Source organism: Amblyomma americanum, chromosome 8 (genome assembly GCF_052857255.1).
Source record: "Amblyomma americanum isolate KBUSLIRL-KWMA chromosome 8, ASM5285725v1, whole genome shotgun sequence".
Lineage (NCBI taxonomy): Eukaryota > Metazoa > Arthropoda > Arachnida > Ixodida > Ixodidae > Amblyomma > Amblyomma americanum.
In genome coordinates this window covers 19,849,782-19,877,479 of record NC_135504.1, presented here as the reverse complement: position 1 = coordinate 19,877,479, position 27,698 = coordinate 19,849,782, and the positions used below count along the sequence as shown (strand labels likewise).

The 27,698-nt window shown below is 48.4% G+C and overlaps 1 protein-coding gene across 1 annotated transcript in view; it reads left to right on the top strand.

Moving 5' to 3' along the window:
* The window catches only part of LOC144101037 (protein rhomboid-like), a 240,272-nt gene that overhangs the window by 18,050 nt on the left and 194,524 nt on the right, over positions 1 to 27,698 (top strand). The window contains exons 2-4 of the mRNA XM_077634047.1: positions 13,923 to 15,566; positions 17,055 to 17,078; positions 22,155 to 22,319. The gene's annotated coding sequence lies outside the window, so the exon portion shown is untranslated. The remainder of the gene's footprint in view (positions 1 to 13,922; positions 15,567 to 17,054; positions 17,079 to 22,154; positions 22,320 to 27,698) is intronic.

The following is a 27,698-nucleotide window of genomic DNA, read 5'->3' as shown; positions in this document are numbered from 1 at the left end:
TTGGCCGCTTACGTGGTCGTCGCCGTTGTAATCCCAGCGTCTCTCCGACTCTGTTGTTTGTTTGTAATTCCAAACGCGGCTGCGTCCTAGTGATTTGAGCGTCTGCCCCGTGCGTGGAAGGTGCGGGGTTCGATCCCCAGGGCCGCCGCCGGATACCCAGAGGTTCTTCAGTCGATGCGAGGGAAGGGCGTTTGAACAAACTGTTGCTTTAGTACAAACCGTTTTTCAAGTGTTTTGTCGATTTAAAGCTGAGCACCGGGCAAAAAGAAGGTTTGTGTCCATTCGAAATCCGGAGCGTACCCGGAGGCACTGGGTTCGAACCTGGTAAAGCTATTATTATTATTATTGCCGCCTGCGATCGAGGCGGGATAGGCTGAAGCCACTAGGCCTCCGCTGCCTCATTTACTAGTCAAATAGTCGTTGGAACAAGCAGCATCTTGCCGAACAGACAGAACTATGTAAACGGGCTCGATTTCCTCGTGGCTCATGTTTCTAACATCCTGAACTAACACACAGAACAACCTAACTTGGCAGCTCAAGTATGTTTAAGGAAGCTCAAAATTCGGCAGCCGCCCTTCCGGGCCGGCGATAACAACCGTGGAATGAGGAAACGCTAGCGCAAATATGGCTACAGCTCGCTGCCCACATGCTAAACATTGGGTGGTGCATTCGCGGGGACATTTTTTCGCTAAACGTCGGAAAATGCACGAAGCAGAGAGGCTAGGTAATTGCGCTGAATTTCGCCTCTGCTACGTTAACACCGCCGTGGTGGCTCAGTGGTTAGAGCGTTCGGCTACTGATGCGGACTTCCCGGGTTCTAACCCGACCGCGGCGGCTGCGTTTTTATGGAGGAAAAACGCTAAGGCGCCCGTGTTCTGTGCGATGTCAGTGCACGTTAAAGATCCCCAGGTGGTCGAAATTATTCCGGAGCCCTCCACTACGGCACCTCTATTTTCCTTTCTTCTTTCACTCCCTCATTTACCCTTCCCTTACGGCGCGGTTCAGGTGTCCAACGATATATGAGATGGATACTGCGCCATTTCCTTTCTCCCAAACCAATTATTATTATTATTATTATTATTATTATTATTATTATTATTATTATTATTATTATTATTATTATTATTATTATTATTATTATTATTAAGTTGAGCTGCCCCGAAGCTAATCTACATTGATTGAAAGAAGTGTTTTGGCCAATCTTTCGGCCCAGCTGTCGCATAACATAAGATTTTCCGGCTCGAATTTTTTGCACATCGGAAAGGAAGTGTTCTGGCTGATTCGGAGTGTCCGCCAGAGGCGCCAGCGGAGTGGTTTGGATGCGACGTTGAGATAGTGCCGGAGATTGGGTGATGTTTATGGATGCCGATACGAGCAATGACAGAGCGCCCCCGGGACACGAAACTGCGCCTGTACGTGACATTTGTCGTAGTTACGGTACATATGCAAAAACACTCATGCGTACAGAACAAGCATAAGTACGTACAAAACAGTCACAGTTACACTATACTTACGCACAAATACTATGGCAGCTGCCGGACGTGTTAGTCATAATATATCTTCGATATCGCGCTGACACACGTAACTTGTGTCCAGCGAAGTGACCCGCCGCGGTGGCTCAGTGGTTAAGGCGTTCGGCTACTGATGCGGAGTTCCCGGGTTCGAACCCGACCACGGCGGCTGCTGTTTATGGAGACAAAACGCTAGGGCGCCCGTGTGCTATGCGATGTCAGTGCGCGTTTAAGATCCTCAGGTGGTCGAAATTATTCCGGATCCCTCCACAGCGGCACCTCTTTCTTCCTTTCTTCTTTCGCTCCTTTATCCCGTCCCTTACGGCGCGGTTCGGGTGTCCAACGATATATGAGACAGATACTGCGCCATTTCCTTTCGCTTCATTTTTATTTCCCAAATTTTTTTCTCCTACTTACGCGAAGGGGATCCGGGCCTTTGTGCTGCCAGGACCGACCACGACAATGCCTACATACTCCGGTTCGAGAGGGCATTGTGCCGTGCGGGACGTGGTCCGAGGAATGCGCTTCGAGACGCCCGAGGGCACCGTGCGAATCATCGTGCCTCGGGCGTAGTCCTCATTGCTCGCTCGAGGGAAAGGGTGAGTAAAGGAAGGAGGAGGGGGGACTCGGTCGCGTGGAAGACGCGTGACGCACACCGCCCGCGGGGCCCCCAGAGCAAGCCCGGGGCTCTCATCGCGCGCATGCGCGGTCGGGGGGCGACTCGATTAGGTACGCGTCATTTCGGACCGCACCACTGCCTGGCGCAGGGCGCGTTTTTGAAAAGAACCCCACCGCACGGCGTCGTTTGTGGTCGTGCGATATGCGCATCGGCTCTGGAATGCGCCCGGGGCCGCTCTCACGTCGTCATATCGCCCTTTCCTACTCCCCCCCCCCCCCCCCCATCCAAATTTCTTCCGACATTATTCCGCCTTTGTCGGTCCGTTCTCGCACGGTTCATTTTGGAGCGGACATTAATCGCTTGCCGTGGTCATCGTGCGTGAGCAAATGCATCTGTTATTGTTCCGCCCCTCGCGAAACGACCGCGGCACGGACGCGGGGTTCATCGCCCCGATGTTGTCTAGGGCGGCGGCACGCGTTTCATCTTTTGTCATCATCGGGCGCGAACGACTGAGGGTAGGTGTCTAGCGTTGTAGATGACCGCCGACGCATTTTGCGGCGATGGCGTGTGTGTATAGTCGGATACAACTCAAGAATGCTGCGGCTGGCTCTTACAAAAATATTTTTGCTAGACAGTCTACAGACTGTCCATAGACTTCTGTCTATAAATTCTATAGACTGTCGATAAAAAACCCTAGAGAACAGTGTATAGGCAGTACAAACGCTATAGACAGTCTATAGAGCCGCCGGGGTGGCTCAGTGGTTATGGCGCTCGGCTGCTGACCCGAAAGACGCGGGTTCGACGACGGCCGCGGCGGCCGTATTTCTATGAAGGGGAAATTCTAGAGGCCCGTGTACTGTGCGATGTCAGAGCACGTTAAAGATTCCCAAGTGGTCGAAATTTCTGGAGCCTTTCACTACGGCGTCTCTCATAGCTTGAGTCGCTTTGGGACGTAAACCATAAACCCCTAAACCATAAACCAAACAGTCTATAGATAATCTATATATTTATGGCCATACACTTCTAGTAGACCTTTGTGTATACGCAGTTTATAGACTATATAGAGGCAAATAGAAATGTCTATAGGACGGCATAGAGTCTATAAGAAGTCTATAGACTAGTATATAGACCATTTTGATAAGGGAAGTACCGCTCAATAGAGGCCGTCCAATCAGTGGCGTCGACCGATTGTCGTGATATTGCGGTTAATAACGTTTCACGAAGATCCCTGTCAGTTACGTGCGATTTCACGCCAGGGGATTAACCGGCGATATCGTGAGAACGGCAGCCGAAGCCATCGGCTAGGGAGGAGGGGGGGGGGGGGGGGGCTCCTTTGAGCGGCATTTGCCGCTGCTTTCTTGAGTTGAATCCGATTATAGGGGGCCAGCAGTGTCGCCAGTTGTCATATGTCTCAATGTCTCAAGAAAAGTCGGGTGTTCACCTCAAGCCTGCCGACGCGGGTCCTTTGGTACCCTGCCCTTATTAATTGTCTCTGCAGTGTGTTCTAGAGGGATCTTTAGATCTGTCTGTCTGCTGTACCCAGGAAGAAAGAAAAGGAGAGTGCACAGGCCTGCTCACTGGCTCAAGCCGAGCCACGATCGCTACCACGTGCAGATAGTAGGAGAGTTGAAAGATGGGACAGAAAGACAGGATAGAAAAGACGCGCAGTATAATGACCAAGGCCGATCCCGGAGGCAGTGCAATACCGGGCCAACCGGTGGCGGGAGTGAAGCATCCTTCAAACTCTCAGCCACATTTCCAAAATTAAGTCCAGTTGGACCCGTATCAGATACTCTACGGGGTCCGGACATTCGCAGTGGGCTCTGAAGTGGTCCCCAGAGTGTCCCTAAAAATTGTCCCTAGAGGGGTTCTAAAGTGATCCCCAAAGTTTCCGTAGAATGGGCATTAGAATTGTTCCTATAGTTGCGCCTTATAACGTGTTCTAGCGTTCCCTTTACAGTAGATGGGTGGTCCTGGAGGAGGTGTGGGGCTCTCTGGTGTGCGTGAATATTATTTTGGACCAGTAAGGCTTGAAATAGGCTAATGAAATGGAAGTCAAGTGGGACTGGCCACATTATAGGTGGGAAACTTGCCTCATATGCCCCCCCCCTTCCCCCCTCCGTCCCCCCGTCCCCATTCAAGTGAGAAATATTGTATTGTGAGACCACACGGCGCTTCGTTCCTCTTTTTCATCGAACAAGGTTCAAGAAACGTGTTTAGCTTATGAGATCCCTTCCAACTGGCATGTTCCAGGTGGGATTGTGCCCCCATCTGTAAATTTACAGGGTCGCTCAATATGAGAGGGAAATTGGGAGAGCGTGGACTCCGCATTTCGCGAAGCGCTAGCTGCCGGCGAGAGCCGGCGAGAGTGAGCTGCACCAGGCGCATGTAGAGCAGCCGGCCGTGCTTACCGCGCATGCGCTGCCGATTCTCCACGCGCATGTTCCAGGTGTGTTAACTTTCGTTTCGTGTCGCGATGGTGAACACTCTCAAGGTTCGCTTACACGCAATAAACATAAATACCAACGAGAGCAGCAGATTGGACAGCCGTCGCCGTAGCTAAGTTGGTAAGAGCACCGGAAGCGATATTCGGATGTCGTGGGTTTGGATCCCACCGGCGGCATGGTTGTTTTTTCTGCTGCTTTATAAGAAATTGTCTTTACGCGATAGATTAAAATAAGTATTATTATCCCACTGATCAGCACTACACATTGAAAAAATATATAAAGATTCCCCTATGCACCTTGGTTTCGGTGACTGTTGGCTCCCTTCATAAGTTTGTCAAACGAGCCCCTCATTTCCTTAACATTGTCTGCTAATATATATATATATATATATATATATATTAGCAGCATCTCTATTCTGTTATCTTCACATAACTTCAGTTACCTTATTTCATCGTGATTACATGTTCCACCCAAGTCTATTTATCGACCTTGATTTCCGCAAGGATATCATCAACTCGAGTTCGTTCCCTAATTCAAGCTGCTCTCCCTCTCTTTCCTGGTTTAGACTTTACACATCTTATCATTTCTATTGCCCGATTCGCTGCCCTTAATTTGATTTCGTTCTGCTTTCCTCCGCCTTGAAGTCACCGCCGTGCGGATGAGTCAACGTGCCCATGCATTCCCTATTGCAACAACAGAGAATGCATGGATATTCTCGGAATATGCGCGCCTATCCGCCACGGCATTGGCCTAAAGAAAGCAAAAACAAAAGCCACATTATTCACTTTATGGGGACCTTTTTTCTCCTTGTCCAAGATAATCGTTGAATGTGCCCGCTCCGTGACCTCGCTGCAGTGTGGACACTTTCACCGCAGGCGCGAGCTTCACGGCCTTGGAAAACTCAATTAGGCGCCTCATCGTTCAGGCGCACGCTTTCGCCGAATGACCGCGTTGGGCTCGTGCGCTGCGGTTGTTTGGGGAGGAGGCTGGAGCGCGCTGCTTTGGCGCCGCAGTTTGTTGAACTTGGAAACTTTGTGAAGGCGACTCTCCTCTTGTAGCGCCTTCCACTTCTGCTTCCCTTAGTTCTGCATGTTTCTCTCTCTCTCCCTTTCTTTCTTTCTTTCTTTCTTTCTTTCTTTCTTTCTTTCTTTCTTTCTTTCTTTCTTTCTTTCTTTCTTTCTTTCTTTCTTTCTTTCTTTCTTTCTTTCCTATGGAGAAAAGTTAAATAATAATTAATCGAATTTAAGATTTATCATCGTTGCACACTTGAAGTTGGAAACAAAATATAACTAAGGTAAATGTTTTCAGTCCTAACTGCCCACATGGGAACCATAGGTGTCGCAGAGTGTTGTATAAAAAAAAATTGGTTGTTGGGGAAAGGAAATGGCGCAGTATCTGTCTCATATATCGGTGGACACCTGAACCGCGCCGTAAGGGGAGGGATAAAGGAGAGAGTGAAAGAAGAAAGGAAGAAGAGGTGCCGTAGTGGAGGGCTCCGGAATAATTTCGACCACCTGCGGATCTTTAACGTGCACCGACATCGCACAGCACACGGGCGCCTTAGCGTTTTGCCTTCATAAAAACGCAGCCGCCGCGGTCGGGTTCGAACCTGGGTACTCCGGCTCAGTAACCGAGCGCGCTAACCACTGAGCCGTGGCACGCGGCGGGTAGCGTTGTATACTATCTAACTTCTCTGCAGTATCCGCTGTTGTGGCTTGTGAATATTTTTGTTCGTCGCTGCCGTTCCTATACTCTGTTTCATACTTAGCTGTCTACGCAGCCAAGGCTACGGTGCCTGTTTGCGATCCTCGTCCGCATCATAATATAGTGCGTCAAAAATAAAAATAGAAATGAATTGACAAGCAAAGTGAACAGTAGTTGATATTATAGTAGACCGATGGAAGTGTTTTATTTTGCAAATAGATTGATTTTTCTTTTATGTTTTCCAGAACCGAGTGACGCAGATTTTTCGTTTTCTCAGGCGCCTGCTGTATCAGGTTTTCGCAGCTGAGCCGGCAGGTCTGTTTGTGAAAATGGCGTCGCTGTCACCTGCTCGCTTGTTTTCATCCCCCGCTTCGACTTCGAAAACATCTCCTGTTCGCCTCTTTTCCAAGGTGAAGTCTCCAAAGTTTTCTAAAGACTGCAAGGCGGTGATAGTTAATGTCTACGCAAGCATAAGGAAGCTCCACCCCGAGAAGACTGTGCGTGACGTTCTCGCAATTGTGGGCGAGATGACCGGAGTGAGCCCTCGGACAGTTGTGAGGTTTAAGAAAGAAGCTCTTTCTGGCGGAGTAAAATAATTGAAGCCACACTGAATTCTATCACCCCACAATTAATGATTCATTGTGTGCAGCATGCGAAAAAATCCGTGAACACCGAAAAACAGCGCCTCTCAGCACGTCCGTTGCCAACTCTCACTTCACTTTCGTTTCCCTGCGGAAAAAGTTAACAGCACGCTTCTTATTAAAGAAGTCATTTCATTTTGATAACAAAAAAGGCCACTTATATATGGCTCGCATTTAGACTTTCTATCTAGAGATTCGCCGAAAAAAGATAAAAAAAGAACAAACCTACGCTGAGGATCGAACCTGGGCCCCCTCACAAAATGAACAAACATGCCCGCGCTTCGTACCACTTAGCCACGACGCGAGGCGGAGTGACACATTTTGTTAGTTTTTTTTTTGACGGACTACTTCCGTACCTTTGGCTGTGTAGACAGCTATGTATGAAACGGAGTATAAATTCACGAATGTTTACTTTTTTTTCGCGATGAACGCCTAATGATTTTCAGCCACAATACCTCTTATTGTATTTGCGTACCAGTTATCTCTACAAATCCACCACACAGTGGTTGTTGTAATGCATAGCAGTGCGGCTGCCATTCCAATTAATCCTAGCCTTTCGGATCTTCCAAAGCGCCGATGTACTTGCGCCGTCATATCTCCGGAGCTTCGCAGCGCGTGGGGTCAAGTGGGAGAGAGGGCGCTGTAGAAACTCCACTGCTCGGCTCGGCAGCGAATACTTTGGCTTGGAGACTTTTCACCAACACTGTCTATGACTCGGCGTATTTCCAAATGGACACAAGAGAAAGAAAGGCATCGCCTGATTCATTTCGAAGCGAGATGTAACCTCGAGACGCTCCGCTGGAGGCGCTGCTCGCCGTAGTTCGTTCGCTGCTGCAGGATTTCGCCGACCTGTTGCAGCTCGCAAGAAGCTTAAGGGATCGAATTTCGTGCTTACCGCGTATTTTTCTTTCGAAGACGCGGTGTTAGCGCTAAGCCGTTTCGTTCTGTTCCAATTACCTGACGGCGACGAGGCTGGGAGCTTAATACTTTTTTTTCTACGAAAAACAAACACCAAAACAGAGCGAGCGAGAAAGAAAATAACGCGCTAAACTCGATGTGCGAACCGAGTTGTTTCAGAATCCGGGCCTTTCATCACCGGCGCCGCCGCCTTAGGTGAAGGGGAGTCGCTGTTTTCCCGCCTCGTTGGAAGCGCGAGGAAATGGAGAGAGGGAGATAGAGAGAGAGAAGAGAGAGAGAGAGAGAGGTCGGAAGATAAACGCAGGCCGAAATGGGGTCACGGCGAGGCCAGTCCTTTTTTATAGTCACCGGACTGGCGGTCGCCGCGGCGGTGGCAGAGGCAGGTGTTTTCCGAGGCGCGGCTCCATGTGTCCCGAAGGAAGGGGGGGGGGGGGGGGGGTCGTTCGTTGGGCTCGAATTGTTCTGTTCATTTTGCGCCACATTCTCTTCTCGTCGGCGTCCCGGGACGGCCTCGTCACGAGCGGCCGGACAAAATTGTGGGCGCTGTGCAATGGCCCGTGCCTCCGAGCTTTAAAACGGTGCAGCGTATTAGAGGCTGCATACGTCGCTCTAAATACAAAGGAGTAAGAAGGGAGTAAGTTGTCCCCTAGCGCTCTGCTTTTTAGCCTACTCACTCTTTACTCCCATATGGGCGTATTTGTGTTGAGAGTGGTATACTCTGTGCCACAGTTTCTTGCCACTGAAGCGGAGGCTATGGGGTGAATGACTGGTTAAGTTAGCGCTGCCTGTGTTGTAAAGTAGGCAGCCACGAGCCGGACAAGACGCGAGACGAGAATATATGTTGGATTCGAGCGTCAGCAGCCGTCGGTTGGAATGCGCGTGGCATTCGTGTCAGCTTCTCGGCCTTGATTGGCGTCGTCTACTTTACAAGGTCTGGGAGTTTGCAGCGGTAGCGGGGCAAACTGGAGGTCGATTCAGGCAATAGGGTGTCCAGCTTAAGCCGACTTAGTGCAATAAAAAGACAGGACGCAAGAAGAAAGACAGCACGTTCAGAAGCGAGTTGTTTTAAACATACGCACATCCAACTCGCCTAGTAGCATATTTTGCTGAAAAGTTTTCTGAACACTCCATTCTAATGTTTATAATCAGCCGAACTGAGAGTTCACTTTAGTACAAATGCTTTTCCAATTAACCCTCTCCTGCGTCAGCATTATCCCATTAGCCGCCAATAATGACAGCCTGTCAGCGTGGCTAATATCTTAATGAGCTCGTTATGCTTGGCTCCATTTTTAACCTGACGGAGTTAAGGGTCCCTTTCAGCAGAAAACCCAACGTCTGTCGGGGGTGGCATGTGCGAAAAATTTCTAGTAAAGCACCTGCCACCTAGTTCACGTGACGTCATCACAATGTGCCTCCCCGTGGAAGGTGGCAGTTAAACGAGTGATTGGTCGTGAGAGGTTGCTTAGGGACAGCAACCTGGGTCTCACAAACCCCATCGGTGGCTGTGTTTGAAACGGCCAGCTGCCGGAGAACTGGCGCATCGCTTAACGCTGCACCACTGCGGCTGTAGTGGTGTGAGGACTGTCCACAATGTATAAATGCAAAGCAAAGAAGGAACAATTCCTCATATATGGACACTAACTCCAATTAAGTCTATCGAGTCATACACTTAACGCCGACCTTAAGTGTCCCCGACAGTTTCTTTTTTTTAGTTTGCAAGTGCTGTTGAGCGTAAGGCGACCGTTACCGGGGTAAGGCTCAAGCCAGAAAGAACACTGCAAACATTTCCGTATCTTATGCAAAAGGGACAAATTTCACCATAGTTCTCTAATGTAAGTTTCATACCCGTAATATACTGCACATTGTTTGTCATTGCTAGTTTATGAATGCGTGGTTCATAAATTCAACGCTTCAAAAAACTGTCGTAAATAATGACTGGGAAATGAAGAGCATGCGAGCACCTAGCAGGTAATACGTGATAATCATTATTTATCTCTTCTTTGTTTTATTTTTCTTGTGCCATCAGCTTCCTTCGAGCCGGTGCGTGAAGGTTGTCATTTGGAGTCTATTTACGGGTCTGGTGCTAAGCTCCGCTTATTGAAATTAGTTTTAACCTTAATTCATTCTTCACTGAAAAATTCTTTGCGCCCTGTTAGCGCCGCTGTGACCTTGCAGCTGCGGCGTTTTTCTCCTTAGCACGGTGTCGCGGGTTTGGTGTTTATTATGCCCTGCAGTAACATAATTTCTGCTCTTGTTTCGCTGTCATTTGAACAACGCAGTGTCATCCACTCTTGCTTGGTTGTATGACAAAGGTGCTGTATTAGTTTACCGGCATTCGCGGTTATAGATCCATGAACCAGAAGGTAATTTGCTTCGGGCATTCGTAAAAAGTGTACATCTTTCCTTTGTACGCATAAGTGCGAGTAACGCCAGAGGTAGCATCAGTCTGAAGGTAACTGCGATGGGGCAGACGCTTTTAACATCAGCCGGGTGTTAATTTTATTTCGTATAGCCACTGGCACGCAAGTACCGTTTGTGACTGGTAGGCAGCGTATTGCCTTATGATTGGCTTAATAGATATGGAATTGTTTTACGGTCTTATGGCTCGGCTTATAAGCTGCGACGGACCGGCACTGGCCAGTGAATTAGGTGGCTCCAGTTTCGCGCCTTCCACAAGGCTGCACGGTTATAGCTACAGCAGGCAACGCGGCATTCGCCCGTACACCGGTCTGAGGTCGTCGGCGCCGCACCCGTTTGGAACAGCAGGTGGTTTTTCTGTTTCTGACCCCGCTCTCTCTGTCGTTCACTCTGTGTTTATCTCGTCCCTCCGCTCCGCTTTCTTTTTCCCTCTCTCTCTCTCGAACGCGCGTCGGGCGTCGCTGCGTTTTCAGCCACGGACGTCATTTCCTGTCTCGCGAATTGGTTCACTGCCCCTCGCCTGCGTTCCCTTCTCCTCTCTGTCCTGTTTCCCCTTGGACGTTTTGATTGCGCTTTGTCGCAAGGCCTCTGTGTCGCGCAGGCAAAGCACGCTCTACAGGGGAGCGGTCTGAAGGCCGGGATGCCCTACTTCGTTTTTGCTTGTGACCGTACGCGTGGAAAGTGATTTCCACCTGTAGCTGCAGGTTACTGACCACAGTGGTAGAAGGGCAGGTACTCCGAAGGTGGCGACGAATACTTCTAATTTTTTAGCCGTTAAGAGGCTGTAGGCGTTCCGAGAAGTTTGGTGTCATCAGGAGAGCGGCATAGGAGAGTGTGCACTTGCCTGTATTTATTTCCTTGCAGTTGTTTGTTTTTAGGGAAATTATGAAACGCGAGCGGTATGATAGAAACGTGAACATCTTAATTATGGTATTCTAGTTGAGGGAGCATAAATAGTTGCCTGCTACTTCGAAATTGCCAACGGACGTGTTTTCCTGAACTGTAGGCTTGCATCACCGCCCGCAATACTTTTGGCTTGTAATATCGGTTGCCCGGCCGGCCGGCACTGCCGATCTAACTGGAATCTCCGATGACTTTGAAAAAAATAAAAAATCAGTGCTCAAGAGACGAAGTACACAAGAGAAGTACACGGGATGCAAGTATGTATATATATATATATATATATATATATATATATATATATATATATATATATATATATATATATATATATATATATATATATATATATATATATATATATATATTTCTTCCCTTGCGTCTTTCGTCTTTAGTGCTGTGTTTATTTCCCAGGATGAATCCTAAACAACCAGCTCGCTCCTTCAATCTCCCGGAGTTTTGAACACTTTCTTGTTGCGAGATAGGGCTGTATTGATTAGCGCTTTAAAAAAAATCCGCCACGCGGGTCGTTGTCGTGTATATATATCCCGTCGTGCCCCTTCCCCTCTGCGTCTTTCCTCCTGGAACGCTTACGCGATGCATTTTTGTGCCGCGTGAGTAAAGCTCTATAGTGCTTAAATCCGAAGAGATTACGGCCGCAATTTTAGGCCTTTTCCTTTCGCTGGAGTTTTCAGCGCGCGCGTCCCGCGTGTTGGGGATTACGGTTTGGGGAGGAAAAACACCGCAGTTTCCCGCAGGTGCCTCTGCAAATTGGATTAGCTGTCGGTGGACGCACGCGGGGGTAATCGATGTCACCCTTAGTTGGGTCCCGTAATTAATGCTGTTAGTTTTGCGCAGACCAAGTTTTTTTAGGAGAATGTCAGTTTGCTTAGCTTTTATTGATCGCTTGTCGCAGTTTCCCATCGCCTGATCGTGAATTCATCTTGTTTCTCTGTGCGCTTTCTTTGGAAATAGGCGCGACTTTGGAAGATCAGGCCGGTACTAGGTGAGCGCTGTAAGTGGGCTTAAAAGATGAGAACGCTTTAATGTAACTTCGAACATGTTCGGCTGTAGAGATGTACGACATTAGGGATCAGACAGGGAGCGTAGGGAGCGAAACGGAAACAAGATTAGATCGATGGAGCGATCAGACTGCAAAGAATGGTAGGGGTGGTGATCAAGCCGGTGATGACGAAGGGGCCACGGACAGCATGGCTGTAACAGGACATACACAGGACATACTAAAAAGAGAGGTTGTTGCTGCTGCCGCACGAAACCCTACAAACCCCTTTCGTTGCTTTGGCCTTTCCGCATCCTGTATTCTGGTATTAAAGTTAATAAAGTATTATTGTTATTTGCTCTTACTTCACTTACACGCACTCTCACTGTTGGCTGCACTTGTATACTTTTTGCATGTGCTAATGCTACTGCTACAACAACAACAACAACAACATCAACATAATCAACATCATCATCATCAACAACATAATCAACATCATCAACAACATAATCAACATCATCAACATCAACAACATAATCAACATCATCAACAACAACATCAACAACAACAACAACATCAACAACAACAACATCATCAACATCAACATCAACAACATCATCAGCATCAACAACATCAACAACAACATCATCAACAACAACAACAACAACAACAACAACAACAACAACAACAACAACAACAACAACAACAACAACAACAACAACAACAACAACAACAACAACAACCTCACCGAGGGGGAGGGGGGATATAGGCGGTATAGGCGGGGTTGGCTGCAAAAGATGAGCACTTGCTGCGACAGTGTTCCGAGTAGGGTCTTCCAGTTACTGGAAGAGTCAGTGGACTCTAGTTACAAGCTACGGTGCCTCTATTTACGAGCCAAACGTGTATCTTCTTCGGATTTCGCCCTGGAACAACTTCCTCTGTAGAAAAGTGCATACGCACAGGCGACGAGAGTTGCGTTGGCCCTGTGCATATGAAGCACCGCAGCAGGCGTCACGTTGCTCTTTGTGCCACTCATCGATCACGCTGACGCTGCTCGTATATGCTGATAATATTACCATGGCATTTACGCGTAAGGTTATTTCGAGCGTCACAGACTCCGCAGAGATATTACGCCTTTTGTAGCCAGCATCCCTGCCTGAGAGAAAAGGAGAAGGCGTTTACGAGCCTGTCGTAAACGCGCGCAGTCAAGGACGCGCCGTTCTTACTCGTGATTGGCCCACCTCCGGTGGGCACGTCACGCGTGCCGCGGAATGGCTGCGGTGGGCGAGCTCCATTGGACGTAAAATGGGGCAAAATTGGTTGTTAGGGAGGGAAAGTCGCAGTAAATATTTCACTCTCGGCGGACATCTTATTTCGTGGCAAGCGAATGGCGCTCTGTCTCACTTGCGGGCTGGCTATATTATAGGAGTGCTCGCTTACGCGAGATTGTGGCCTTTCGGCTATGCAGCCTGTGTGAGATAGTTGAAAGGCTGAAAACCTTCTTCTGGCGCCTTGCAAACAACGGTAGGCTACAGGGTAGGATAGCCTTCGTTTCCCAACTCACTTGTAGAGTAAGACAAAGAGTGTCGGACTGTGTCAGCATAACTCTGGGTACTTATGTTTATGTTGTCAGGTGCATTTATTGGTGCGCTTTATGTGATGATTCAGGCCTTCCCAAATGTGTGCCGTGCATGGTCAGTGTACGCGTTTCTTTTATAGGCCGCTAACGTCGCCCTTGTTCGTTTTTTTTTTTTTTGTGCGCAGGAGTCAAGCGGGACCCGACCGATGGCTGATGATTGAGACAACACTGAGGAAGCGGAGGTATTCGAGAGTGCAAGGCCCAGCCACGAAGAATGCAGCTAGTGCACAATTAGCGGAGCTCGGCTGGCCAGCCACTGCTTCTATGGCGTGAGGGTTTTAGCGTCGCTGATGCACTCTGCTACACAACACTGCCCGACGTATTTTGAAAGGTGCCCTCGTCCTAGAGAGACCATAATGCGGAGACCGCTTCGGTTTTCATCGTTCATCGACGGGGAGCAGTGCTGCCCGGATGTGGAGCTTCCTCTGAACGTCAACATCTGGGAGTTGGATGCGTTCAGCAGGGCCTCTTCGTTTTTCGAGGGCGAGGCTTGAGTTCCACTGGGCTTGTAAACGTGCGCAAGAAGAAGAAGAAAAAAAAAACGAAGGAGCAAGAAAAGCGTGTTTTGTTTGTTGAGTGGATTTGCAAACAACTCTTCACTGCCAGCAGCCACATTGTTTGCTGTCTCCTGAAGCGTTCAGGACTGTGAGCGCCGGTGAAGTTTTTTCCATAGACCTCCTCGAACCAACGCTGCGGCTTTGATCGTGTCCTAGAAAGAGCAGGAGCCTTTGAGCAAGGTCCAGGGGAAAATAAATAAAAGTAAAAGGTTGTGGCCATCACCCTTTCAAGAAACTTCCTTCGACTTCCGGTTCGAAATAAGTGCTTCCCGTCGCTTCCTTCCCGTTCTGTTTAGAGCGAGGATTCTTCAGCCAGAAACCGGATGTGGAAACTTCCCAGGACTCGTCTGATGGTAGCGAATAATTTTTGAACGCGGATTTGGGTCAAGTCGACGACCTCAGTGACTTTGTTGGTGAGTAGTAACAGCTGTTCACGCTGGAGCGGAGCGCAAGAAAAGAAAAGCTAGAACGCTGACGTCATCCGCGACAGATCACCCACGTAATCAATCACTTCAGTGTGCAACTTGGAAGTGACGTCCACTAGTATATCCCAACCTCTGACGTCACCGCGGCGTTCACGACAACTTCCGGTTTGACGGGACTCGGAGAGAGAAACAGCCCATGCGGCATCGACGGCGAAGCTTCCAAGTAATCAATCAAATCAATCACTTCCTGTGCAAGTTCTGGTAGGAAACGTGTCTATAGGTTCTGCAGTTGTCTTTAGCAGAAGGTCTTTAGCAGAAGGATCACAAGTGCTGACGTCATCGCGACGTCAATCAAAGCGACTTCCGGTTCGACGAGACCCCGTGGAGAGAAGACGCCCGTGCATCGCCTTCCGCAGCGCTGGGTCTCGACAGGGGAGAGCGCGGTCCCTGGGCAGAGGCGACGACCGGTAACGCTGTCGCGTCGGCGTCGTCTCCGCCCTCTCCGCCGTCGCCTCCTTCGTCGGAGGGCTCTTCGTCGTCGACAGCCGTGGTCGTCGTGGTCGCGTCGCCGGGCCCGGGCCGGCGCCCGGGACCCGCGCGGCGACCATCGGGATCGGTTGCCGTCATCGGAGAAGGGGAGCTCGACGCTGGCGGCGGATTGCAGCGGGGCGCCCGCGACGACGTTGGCGGCCATGGATGCGAGGACGAGGGCCTGTTCGTCGAAGAGGTGCTCGTTGTAGCCGGAGAACTCGAGTCGCCGTTGCGCCGCACCCTGCTCCTGAACGATGTAAGTGCGCGATGGCACCTGCAGAATTTACTGATCAATGCGATAGCATTAGATGGCTATGTCGCGTCAGCAAAAGCTTCACCACACGATTTTGTCATTCTGCAAAGATATATGTGCAAAAGTTTGGTTGCGTTAGGTAGTGTGTGATGAGATCTCGCTGTGGGAAAATTTCGTGGTTTAATTGGGTAATTGAACGGGAAAATTACACTTGGACGTCACAATAGCCATGGACGTCGACATAGCACCTGGGCATCAAAACTAAAGTAAACAAAATTAAAAATAAAATAATTGAAAAATAAAAATATGAAAATAAAAAATGAATAGAACGCGTACTGGCGTCGTGGAAAAAACCCGCGTTCTAGAAAGTTCCATGACTTCGCATCCGCTGACGTCACTGCATGTCTGTACATAAAAAGCAACGCTTTCGAATTTCTCCAGTGCGGGTCGCCGCAGTGATCCCAGTTTTTTTTATTTACTTTCTTGATCGTTTATGACACCGGGACGACTGCGAAACCAATAGGTGTCAAAGTTACGATTGACAGGCTCAGTTCGAAAAAAGGAAATGAGCAGGGATCGCAAGAGCTTAAGAGTTTCAGTTGTCGGGCCAGAGTGTCAGAGGGTCACGATCGCGTAGCTTAACCTTTCAAGGCGCGTAACGCTCAGAGCCATTCTTTCAGTGGCTTGCGTTCATTGTCTGCGTTTATCTTGCGTGCGTTGCTTGCATTTGTGGCGGAGACTGTCAGGTGCTCGAGCAGGTTTAGGCAAGTTGATTCAGGGTGTTAAAAGGACTAGTGGTGCCGGCGTACGCACAGATGAAAAAGTGAGAGGTGAATGTGAACCTTTTGTTGCCATTACAGCTGACATGAAGGTGGGCTATTGCAAGCCATGTCGGGCATGGACGCACTGTGGTGTTCATGGCGCTCCATTCAGTATTCAGCGAACGTTTTGGCTTTCTTTTCTCATGGCGTCAGCAGCAGGAAATGACTTGATTTGACATCTCACGAATTGGTGCATTGCCTTTGATGTTTTTTTGCCACACTTTCTCATCATTTTTTCTACGGCCGTGTTTAAGGAAGTCGAATTTTCAAGAAATTTAGTCAACGTCAATTTGGGTGTTGCTTGACAGTTATGACGGTAAGCTGTATTCTGCTTTTCCACATTGGGATGTCAGAAATAGATCGGTGTTAATTAGCACTGCGCGTTAATTAATTATCAGTCATGCTAATGACTTTACGGCTGGAACTCATTTCGCAAGACTAGTATGATGCGGACGAGGGGAAATGACATTCGTTATAGTAGGCGTACGGCTGTTTACAAGGAGCATGCACCGTAAGTGTGTGTTGTTCGAACTTATGACATGATTTCAGTTAGCGCTTTGTTAAATTCTGTTCTAATTTTTTGTAGTTGTTATGGCATATTATATTATAATGATATTTTTTCGTTGAGTTTGACTTGATCTGTTCTCATTTTTTTCTCCTTCTCTTACAGAAATGGCGCAGGCTCTTCGACAAAGTAAGTTTCCGGTTACACTGGCGAGATTCGTGTTATCTGGTCGGAGCACGCTTGTTTTATGACTCAAGCGGTGGAGGGGCCATGACCTATGAATTGTCATTAGAAAAGTTCACCTCTGGCCAAAACGTATATCCGCATAGCACTCCATTTCTGCCCCTTTCCTTAATACATAGAGGCGAACTGTTAACACTGTATGCGCGAGTCCGGTCGAAGGTCCTAGCCTGCGAGGTAAAACTGCATTGCAACTTCCTCGAACTTCGCAATGTGCGGACTAAAACTAGAAATCGTGGTTGATCGGCATGAACTGCAAATATTGGATATGAAAGTTGTCTACCCGCCGCGGTGGCTCAGTGTTTAGGGCGTTCGGCTACTGATCCGGAGTTCCCGGGTTGGAACCCGACCGCGGCGCCCGCGTTTTTATGGAGGCAGAACGCTAAGGCACCCGTGTGCTGTGCGATGTCAGTGCACGTTGAAGATCCCCAGGTGGTCGAAATTATTCCGGAGCCCTCCACTACGGCTCCCCTTTCTTCCTTTCTTCTTTCACTCCCTCCTATATCCCTTCCCTTACGGCGCGGTTCAGGTGTCCGCCGATATGTGAGACAGGTACTGCTCCATTTCCTTTCTAAAAAAAACAATTATTATTATTATTATTAAAGTTGTCTACTTCGGCGTTTTCACACACTCTGATCAGCGGTCAAAATCGGACCGGAAATTTTCAGACTGTGATGTTTGGGCCCAGGAAAAAAAATGTGAGAAAAATTTTTTCGAGGAGGAGAATAGTCACTTCATCGCTTCGTCGAATATGAAGTTGGTCGTGCATAATGAGATGTTCTTTGAGATGTTCAGAATATTTACCTCGTTGGAGGCAGCGCACTAGCTATCTGAAGCATGGATCGATGTTTATATACTGCCACGTAGTATTGCCAAGTTTGTTCAGTTGTCCTGGAAGACGTAGGTGAAGTGTTTGCGCTGTCTCATAACGGTCGTCAGCTACTGGCCATCCTGCCTGATGCAAGGTGTTGAAATAGGCTGTTTGACAAGTACGTTACTATATTTCAAGGCCACACCAGGGCTTTGAGAGATGCTAATAATAGGGCAAAGTGTGAGTATATGAACATTCCAGCATTCCTTTTTCATTAGAGGCCCGTGTACTGTGCGGTGTCAGTGCACGTTAAAGAACCCCAGGTGGTCGAAATTTCCACAACCCTTCACTACGGCGTCCCTCAGAGCCTGAGTCGCTTTGGGACGTTAAGCCCTCATAAACCAAACCAAACCTAATTGAGACTGGCAACTGTGGTGTGTGCAGGCTAGTAGTAGACGATAATTCGCTTCCTCATGAACAAATGATGTTTCTTCATGTCCTATAGGAAAGGGGAGATTGCAATTAGAACGGATTGGAATGCTACGTTCACTTATGTCCGCGCCTGCACGTACAACTCTGGTAATCCTTCTCTGTTGTGATACGAAAAATGCCTAAAGCTGATAGGCAACCAGATTTTTATTGATTTTCCTTTCATTACCTTATAATTGCCTTTTTTTTAAAGCTGCTTCGGATTGCATTCGTGACCACTTCCGATTTCACGCCATGAGAGATCATAGGAGTCTGCTCGTATTTGCAGGCAGCTAGCTGGCAGTGCAGACTTGACCTTGCTCTCGTAGATGAATGGCTCTCTGCCGTGTCTTGTGCTGCTTTTCTAGCGGACGCCGCCACGTGCGCTGCCCGGACATCGCGCAGGCACGGTAATTACTGTCGACGGCCTCGCGAAGACGATGACGAGCCGTAAATGGTTGGACACGGTTTAGGACAAGGCTTCGACCCCTGCCTCTTCTTCTATCCACACGCTTCCGATAAGACGGCAATTACCGGTACTATTCCTCGCTGAGACGAGCCATTCGAGTCAGCGCGATAAAAGCCCCTCTCCGATGGCCCCTGCGCCGTCATCGTCATATTCCTGCTCTACACATCCCTAGCGGGTCGTTATTGAAGCGCGAGCCGTGTTATTGCATTGGGCGCGGCTGTCGTAAGGCGGTGCAGTTTGCGTTCAGGGTGTTTGACGTCTCCTATTTTATCTGTCATTTTGCGCGGATCACGCGATCAGGACCCGTTTATATCTTAGCTGTGCGCGGGCCGTCACAGCCGCGGTCGTAACTGGAGGTCGGTCGTCAACGGGTCGTCGATATGAAAGGAACGATATCAAGGGGGCACTCCCTTACATGAATTTTGTTAGACAGTCTATAGACTGTCCATAGGCTTTTGTCTATAAATTCTATAGACTCTCTATAGACAAACCCTAGAGACCGTCTATAGGCAATACAAATCCCATAGACAGTCTAGAGACAATCTATACATTTATCGCCATACACTTTTAGTAGACTTTTGTCTAGTCTATACACTACGAATAGACAAAATAATAATAATAATAATAATAATAATAATAATAATAATAATAATAATAATAATTGGTTTTTGGGGGAAAGGAAATGGCGCAGTATCTGTCTCATATATCGTTGGACACCTGAACCGCGCCGTAAGGGAAGGGATAAAGGAGGGGGTGAAAGAAGAAAGGAAGAGATAGGTGCCGTAGTGGAGGGCTCCGGATTAATTTCGACCACCTGGGGATCTTTAACGTGCACTGACATCGCACAGCACACGGGCGCCTCAGGCCTCTGCTCACTCTATACGTACTAATAGACAAAAAGAAATATTTATAGGAAGGAAATTGCCTATGAGAAGTCTATAGACTTTCTATAGATCATATCTGTAAGAGCTGAGCGAAAAAATAATGACGCTGAAGGCACCGCGCGGCTTGTGAGGCGCTGCCTGGCAGCGTTGTTAACTTTCCATAGATTTAGTGTTTTGCTTTCCACCATCTCTTTATCTCGAGACATTCACGCAGTTTTTTTTAAGCCAGTGCTGCTTAATCGTGCCATTTTCAAAACCCTCTTTTCGGGGGCTGCGGCGGTCTCTTTTCGGGGGAATTCATTTAGCGAGCCTCCGCTCTTTATTCCGAGCGCAGCCCGGAACATAGAGCGTGGTCCGAGACAGAGACGAGCGATAACTTTAACAGCGACAACATGAGAGGCTGGCTGAAAATTCACCTCTAATTCCCTTACTTTCTATTAATTCTCATTGGTTGGCAAGTAACAAAGCAGAGAGAGAAATATCCCACTCTCCACTTCTAGGGGAGAGGAGGGAGAGGGTAGTGAAAGAGAGGGTGGAAGGCGACAGGTGGTGACAGGTGGCTCGGCCGTATGACTCGGCTGGAGAAGGTGGTTGGTTCGAATCCCACCGCCGGACAAGGATGGGTACAAGCGTCTCTAGGCCCGGCTCCCGGCTTTCTTGTGCGTTTGGAAGTGGCTCCGCAAACCCCGCTGCAACCTTTCGGAGGCAAACTCAGTTTCGAACGCCGCAGCATTCAAAGGTGGTTCGTGCTACCGTGTTCACGTGGGCTTTCAAGTTCAAGCTCGTAGGTTTAAGCAGCATGTCTAAACAGGCGCGCATGTTAAACGTCAGTGCTGTAAGTGATCTTTCTAAGTTTAACTTCCGAGTATCACTGCAGTCCTGTGCAAGTACGGATTCACCTACAGCTGTTTGATTTTGGGAGGGGAAAAAACAAGTCGTCTGTGAAAAATTCTTTGCTCTGACACCACAGCTAAAGCTCAAACATTTGTGTTACACACTCGGAACCGTCCTTCAAGGTTTTTATTTTTTCTTTGCTGGGGTGTCTCATAGAGGCACAGACATGACTTATATGACCCAGCACTTCCACCAAACGTGAGGTCGGATTTATTGCCGATTATTGTCGTTCGCAGGCGGAGCGATGATTTAACTTCTATGGCCATGATCAGCTTTTGGTACCTTGCGTGAGCGACGCTTGCTTTCTTCGTCTTGGTCACATGCTGTAGGCCAAACTTCGATAGTTTTCTCTCATTTTTGTTTTTTTGTTATGTATCGACACCTGCACTTCTTGTTTTCCCATTTGCTTCACAAATAAGCTTGCATGGTAAATTTGGTGAGCGTCCTGTAATTTCTTTCTCCCCGTTCCTGTTTTCGTGGTTTCCTGAGGTGAGCATGTACAGTGTGAACAAGTTCGATGATGCTCACTTTAAGGCCAGCCTACTCGGATAAAGGACTCTACAGCAGTTCATATTTGCGCGAAGATCAGATGAAATACGTGAAAATAGCTGGCTGTGTCGCATTTTGCCGGCACTTCAATCTTTTTTTTTTTACAGAATGAGGGATGGTCACAGCAGAAAAACATTATTAATGCGAAAGCATTGCTAGGCTATCTCGGCATCGGAAGTGTCCGAAAAAAGTGTGTCCGCAAAACGAGGAAGCAAGAGTGGTGTAGTGAAGTATATAATATCATGAGTGATTAAACAATATCGAATCAGTCATTAGGCATTAACATTAGCCATTACTTAATGACCCTAATTAACCTTCATAAATATTAACACTGCGCAGTGGCATTAATTATTTAGAATAATCACTGTGGCAATCAATAAGTGTAATAAACGAAGTTGATTAGTTATGCTTCCGGAGTAGCATGCCAGGCCGACAACCAGGCAGACCTGTCCTGTTCCACTAAAGTTCTTTTCCTCCTCCTAGTTATGCTTATTAATGAGTGTAATTAGTGACGTCACGGGTTGTGACGTCATCTCATACGTCTGATGATGTCACGCCTACAACTAATTAGAGTAAAGCAAATAATGGAGCCCTGAATGTCGGTGTCCGAGAAGTAGGATGATATGCAGGTTTTCAAATAGGTCTAGAACATTCCATATGACGTCATATGGACAAGAGCTGTACCAAAATCGTCTAGGAGCCACCAACGTCGCGGCAAACACTAACGCTTTCGCATTTCTCCAATGCAGTCTCTGCAGTGCTCTCTAAGTTTTTTGGGGGGGTCCACCGGCACAAAAGCGACCGCCTTTATATTGACGCTGACCGCACCAATATAGGCGAAATCGCTGCTTTACGACTACAACTGGGCTGCGTGCACTAAGCCACTGCAGAGAGCCCGAAGGAGCTGTTTCTTGACCACGTCCTCAGGCTGTGCCGTGGCGTGTTCGCAGTTCGACCCGGAGGGCTTCGGCGAGATTCCGTGGGCGGATTTTCTGCGCGCCCTGGAGAGTCCGGAGTTCTGCCAGGCCGTGGGCCCGGCCAAGCGCGAGATCCTAACTGCCAAGGCGCACCGCAGCCGCACGTCGGCTATCACCTTCGACGACTTCGTCGCAGTGGTGAGTCCTTTCTTTCTCCTCCTCTTCCCGAGCAGCATGGATGATCGGCCCAATATTGGAGATACATTGTTTAACAATGACCCTTTGTAGGACCAGCATTTGCCAATGAACTCGACTGCAGAAGGTGGTTGGTTCGAAACCCACCGCCGGATGGGTACAAGGATGGGTACAAGCGTCTACCGGCCCGGCTCCCGGCTTTCTTAGCACAGATAATTGGCCCAATATTGGAAAGAGATATTTTCACAATGGTCTTTTGTATGGCCAGCATTTGCCAATATATGTCCAATATTGGGCCAATTACCCGTGCTGCTTGGGTTCTGCTCTCTTCACAGCCGTCAATTCTTTCCCGAAACCAAATGATATGCCTGCACCGCGACCAACCAGTGACCGGCAACAACTCGATCTCTCGCTGACCTGCACGGCATCTTAGGTTTGGTGGACAAAGGGACAAGGACTCCGTCATCGTTTTGGGCTGAACTTCGTTCAGCAGACTTGCTGCAACATATCAAATTCTTTTTTTTTACAGCGACTTTTGTTAGTGAATCATTTCTCACGCAGCCGGCATAGTCGTCATCGGCGTTGTTGAAGCATGAAGCGCCACTGGACGGATGTGACCCGCTTGACGAACGTTCGTTAAAGAACCATCTCCTCACTCGGCGTCTCCAACCGAACATTGCGCGCTATTTTCCCGGTAAATGGCTCTTTGCTCGGTGTGGATGACGTCTTCGTGCGTATTATGATGTTTCCATGACAAAACCTCGACACAAGAAATTCGCGGGAGTTTTATGATACAGACAAATGTTACGGGATAAAAAAACGGCAGTGTGTCTCCGTCCGCGCTGCTTTTACGACCTGGACCGGTCGCATAGAACCACTGAAGTACGAAAATTGGGGGAGGTTCCTCTTTCCCACGCAGACCCGGACACTTTTTCCTCTTTCACAGTCGCAGTCACTGTGTGTGTGAAAGACCACATGACATACATATAAAGCACGAACGTGTCTGCGTGTAGTAGTGGTAGCGTGTCTGACTCGCATCCCGAGGGCCCGAGGGTCAGAGCTTTCCGATGCGTCGCTGGTGTGGCTGGCGCCATCTATGGGAGCCTCTTCTAACTGATTAGTCGTAACTTTTATGTCACGCCAACGCCAACGCCGACACTGACTTTTCTACGGCAGGTGGCCTTCACTCTAACGCGTGAAAATGCGGCAGCTGTCACGCGTTTTTCACAACTGAAAGCCACGGGCGAGCGGTGGTATCGGTGGTCATCATCATAATCGCCGGCCTGACTACGCTCACTGCAGGGCAAAGACCTCTCCCGTGTCTCTCCAATTAACCCTGTCTTTTGCCAGCTGCGGCCACCGTATCCTCGCAAACTACTTGTTCGCATACGCCCACCTAACTTTCTGCCGCCCCCTGCTACGCTTGCCTTCTCTCGGAATACAGTCCGTTACCCTTAAGGACCAGCGGTTATCTTGCCTTCGCATTAAATTGCAACAAAGTAATATTGGATACTATTTTTATTATGTGGCAAGTTTGACAGAGAGACTCATATAACTTGCGTGCAAGTAATGCGAAATTATATTCTCCTATTCTGTTACCATTCTATAGCTTTTCTATTTTAATTCTATTCCCATTCTGTTCTAATTTTATTCGAATTCTATTCTAATCCTTTGTAGTTGGTGTAGTCGTAAGTGCTAGCATTGACTTTTACAGGTTAACATTTCGTACTTTCCCGCATTTTATGACGTCACATCGTTTCGACCAGTCGCGAGCTTTGTAGCGCAGCCACTATTTTGGCGACGCCGGATTTTCGTGTCGGTAAGGTAGCTAATGCTTTCGCATTAAAGACCGATTCGTAGTTGCTCTACGTGCGAACTTAATCTTCTGCGTCTGTATGTTGTATTTTTCTGTCAAAACATAGCGCATTACTAATATAGTGTTTAGTACAGCGGTGTACACCAGTGAATTGTCGCCGGTCTAGACCACGTTTCACTTGTTTCTATCTTTTTTTAGCGCACAACTCTTGCGTGCCATCGCGATAAAGTACGGAGGCACTTTAGATTCTGTATGCTATATCGGCCTGGGCGGTAAGCTTCCACTAGCTGTAAAGCTTGTCCTTATGGCTAAGTACTGAAAGAGAATTGATGTATGTATGTTGGACTCCCGGCGTAGATTTCTGCTTGTCTATGATTGCGATGATTAGCGGGATGGTGTAAATTCGTTTATTATTGTGATAATTTATTTCCTGCTGTGCTGTTGTTGCCCTGCATATAGAGGGCTGTGGGTCCGTGTCACGCTGCGGCTCTGTTCGCGCAACTTTTCCAAGAGCTCCATTGGATTCGATGAAAATAACGGACATATTGAATTGTTCTCATCACCACGATTTATCTATCATTACAAGGCTAGACGTGCGGGCTAGTTGGTGGTTCATACTTCTTTTAGACAGCGCAAAACACGCGGACGCAAATGGGACTGACAGGACACACACACCTATCATTGGGGCAGACAGATATCGGGTGAAGATACATTGTCGCATTTGTTTTTGCTATTTTTGCTTTCTTGGCACTGTTCTTGAAATTTCAGATAGCGCCTGCTCTTTAGTTCAATGAGTTTTTCCTGTGTAATATTGGAACTTCATTATTTGTGCATTTCTCAACTTTGTCGTTTTTGTCTCATCACCCGTCGCGGTGGCTCAGTGGTTAGGGCGCTCGGCTACTGATCCGGAGCTCCCGGGTTCGAACCCGACCGCGGCGGCTGCGTTTTTATGGAGGCAAAACGCTAAGGCGCCCGTGTGCTGTGCGTTGTCAGTGCACGTTAAATACCCCCCAAGTGGTCGAAATTATTCCGGAGGCCTCCACTACGGCACCTCTTTCTTCTTTCACGCCCTACTTTATCCCTTCCTTTATAGAGTGGTTTAGGTGTCCGCCGATATGTGAGACAGATACTGCGCCATTTCCTTTCCCCAGAAAAACAAATTTTCTAATTTTTCATCTTTAGTGCCGCCCTACTGACGCTGGCTTTTCCGCATCAAGTGTGCTTTTGTGGCAGAGCACGCTTTCCAGGATGTTGCTCGCGTCCGTTTATGCCTCGTGGATGCGGTGCCCTTACAGACCGGTGCCTTTGTCGTTATTATCCATCACCATGAAGCCTTTCTAGTGGCCCCCAAGCAACAATAGTTAGATCGTAAAGCTGTCAGAAGCGCGCGCCAGCGTCAATAACCGTGGTTTGCCGTTGGCACTGGCGCCATCTCCCGCCGCCCCTTGTAACAGCTTGGGTGCAGCGGCTGCCCGAGAGATGGCGGCACGAGCGGAGGTGCGGAGCTCGCCGCAGTTTCTCGCCGAAGTGGGACTCCCGTACACGGAAGCTGCTTCCGGGCAACGTTTAGGGCTTGTGTATGGCCTATGTAGGGCTGTTTTCACTCACAAAATAAAATCGCCTGCTCGCAGCTCTGTCACTCTAGAGGGAAGCTACACCGACTCATGAGTTTCGGAGTTGAAGAGAAATAAATAAACGTCTATCAGATCCGGAGGGCGGTGATTGAAACAGAAAACAACAACAACGACAACAACAAGCGGGATTGGTGGGTCTATCAGTCCAAGACCTCAGTGGCCCTGGCTGACTCGGTGGCGATGGTGATGAGAGCCTCCTTGGTCTCCAGGGTGGCGCTGGTCAGCTATACCTCCTAAGTCACTTCCCGTTCCGGTGACTTTAGTACCTCTCACTGCTCCAAGGCCATGTTGGGCGACTTTAAGTGTTGTGGTTTGCGGGGTCATGTCCAAGTAATGTGTGTTACAGTAGGCATGACTCCACGCCATGGGAATGTGTCAGAATAGTGTGTAGGGTCGATATGGCCTGGTGTATGGTGGATATGGACATCGGCATGGTGCGAGTGGTGATTTTGTAATCTTACTCTGTATGCGGCGGTCATAGGCTACCGCAGAAGATTGGTGTTTGGGGGGGGGGGGGGGGATATAGGCGGATTTTCTTCGGATTGACTTGTCTTCACCTTTGAAACCCAGCTGAAAAATTAGACCGAGAAGAATTTTCCTTCTTCGAATATTTGAGGAAGTTGCGTAGCGGTCATTTGCAGCCGCACAGCAGCGCTCGGGTGGGTCTTAAATTTAAATATTTTCTCGTGGGTAGTGAGATGTAGCCCGGATGGTAAGCACTTCGCGGTTACCCCTGTCACGGCTCACAAGGAGAAGAAAGGTCCAGAATTTTTTTTCTAGCCTCTAGGCTGCTCACCGTGAAAAGACCTGCGCTTTTCAGCTGTGATAGCACAGTCATCTTTGGTTTTGTTTTCCTCGGCTTATATGGAAAAGAGCGTAAGCGTTTACCCCCCCCCCCTTCCCCTGTTGCACTGTGTTCCGCTGGTGTTCCAGTTCGTAACACTGCACTTCTCATACTGGTGGTCAACTGTAACCCACTCTTGCACAGATACTGCACAGATGCTCCTCATGTGTTACTACTCTGTGTCCACTGAAATACACTCTTTTATGGGTGTTATGGGTATAACGGTAATTGCGCTGCACAGGTGAAAAACAGTGAAATTTTAGTGAAGCAGTGAAGAATGATATAGTGATATGATGTTTAACTTATAAGCGGCATCGCGGAGTGTATTTCATACAATTTCTCCACGCCTCAGATGCCAAAACTTCAACCCAACTGGTTGGTTGGTTCTACGAAGACTGCTTCATTTGCCGGGTCACTAATCTCTAGCGTAGTGAAGCAGAAAGCGTGAGGAGTGGTGGTTATAACTTATACTTCGTTTTCTGTCACGACCTCTGCGACCACTGTTCAAGGTTAAGGGCATACGCTTCTACTTTTTGCTTCATCTCGTTTGTCACGTCTGTGGCGGCGCTAACGAGACCAGCGGGGCGGAAGTGGGGCTTGCGTGACGTCACCCGGCGGCGCGTGTCTCCGGTTCCTGTGGCCCCCGGCCGGAACACGCTCTCCACCCTGCGGCAATGACCGCTACGGGGCGCTCTTCGCGGTCCACTTCACCTGGCGGCCTCCTGGGCGTGGTTGGAGTGTAGCGGTCGCGCCGGTCGAAACTTTTATGGCTTTTGTGTCTTTATTCGACGATCTTGTCATCATAAGAAAAGGGGCATGAGTTAGGCGTAGGTCAGGAAGGGTGAAGTCGATGCTGGAGAAAGTTATATAAAGGAATATAGTTAGGTTTCAGGAAGAAACTTTTGGAGGCACTTCGTGGTGTGTGTTTTTTTGCGTCCGTTTATTTGCAGTCAAACAGCTCGTTGTGGAAAAGGTGCACTAATGAATAATGGGCAATGAATTACGTGGACTGGCAGTAGAAGGGTTTTAAAATAGCTAACGCGAGTTAGTGATATTCTGGCTGAGGTCAGGGAGAGGAAATGGATCTG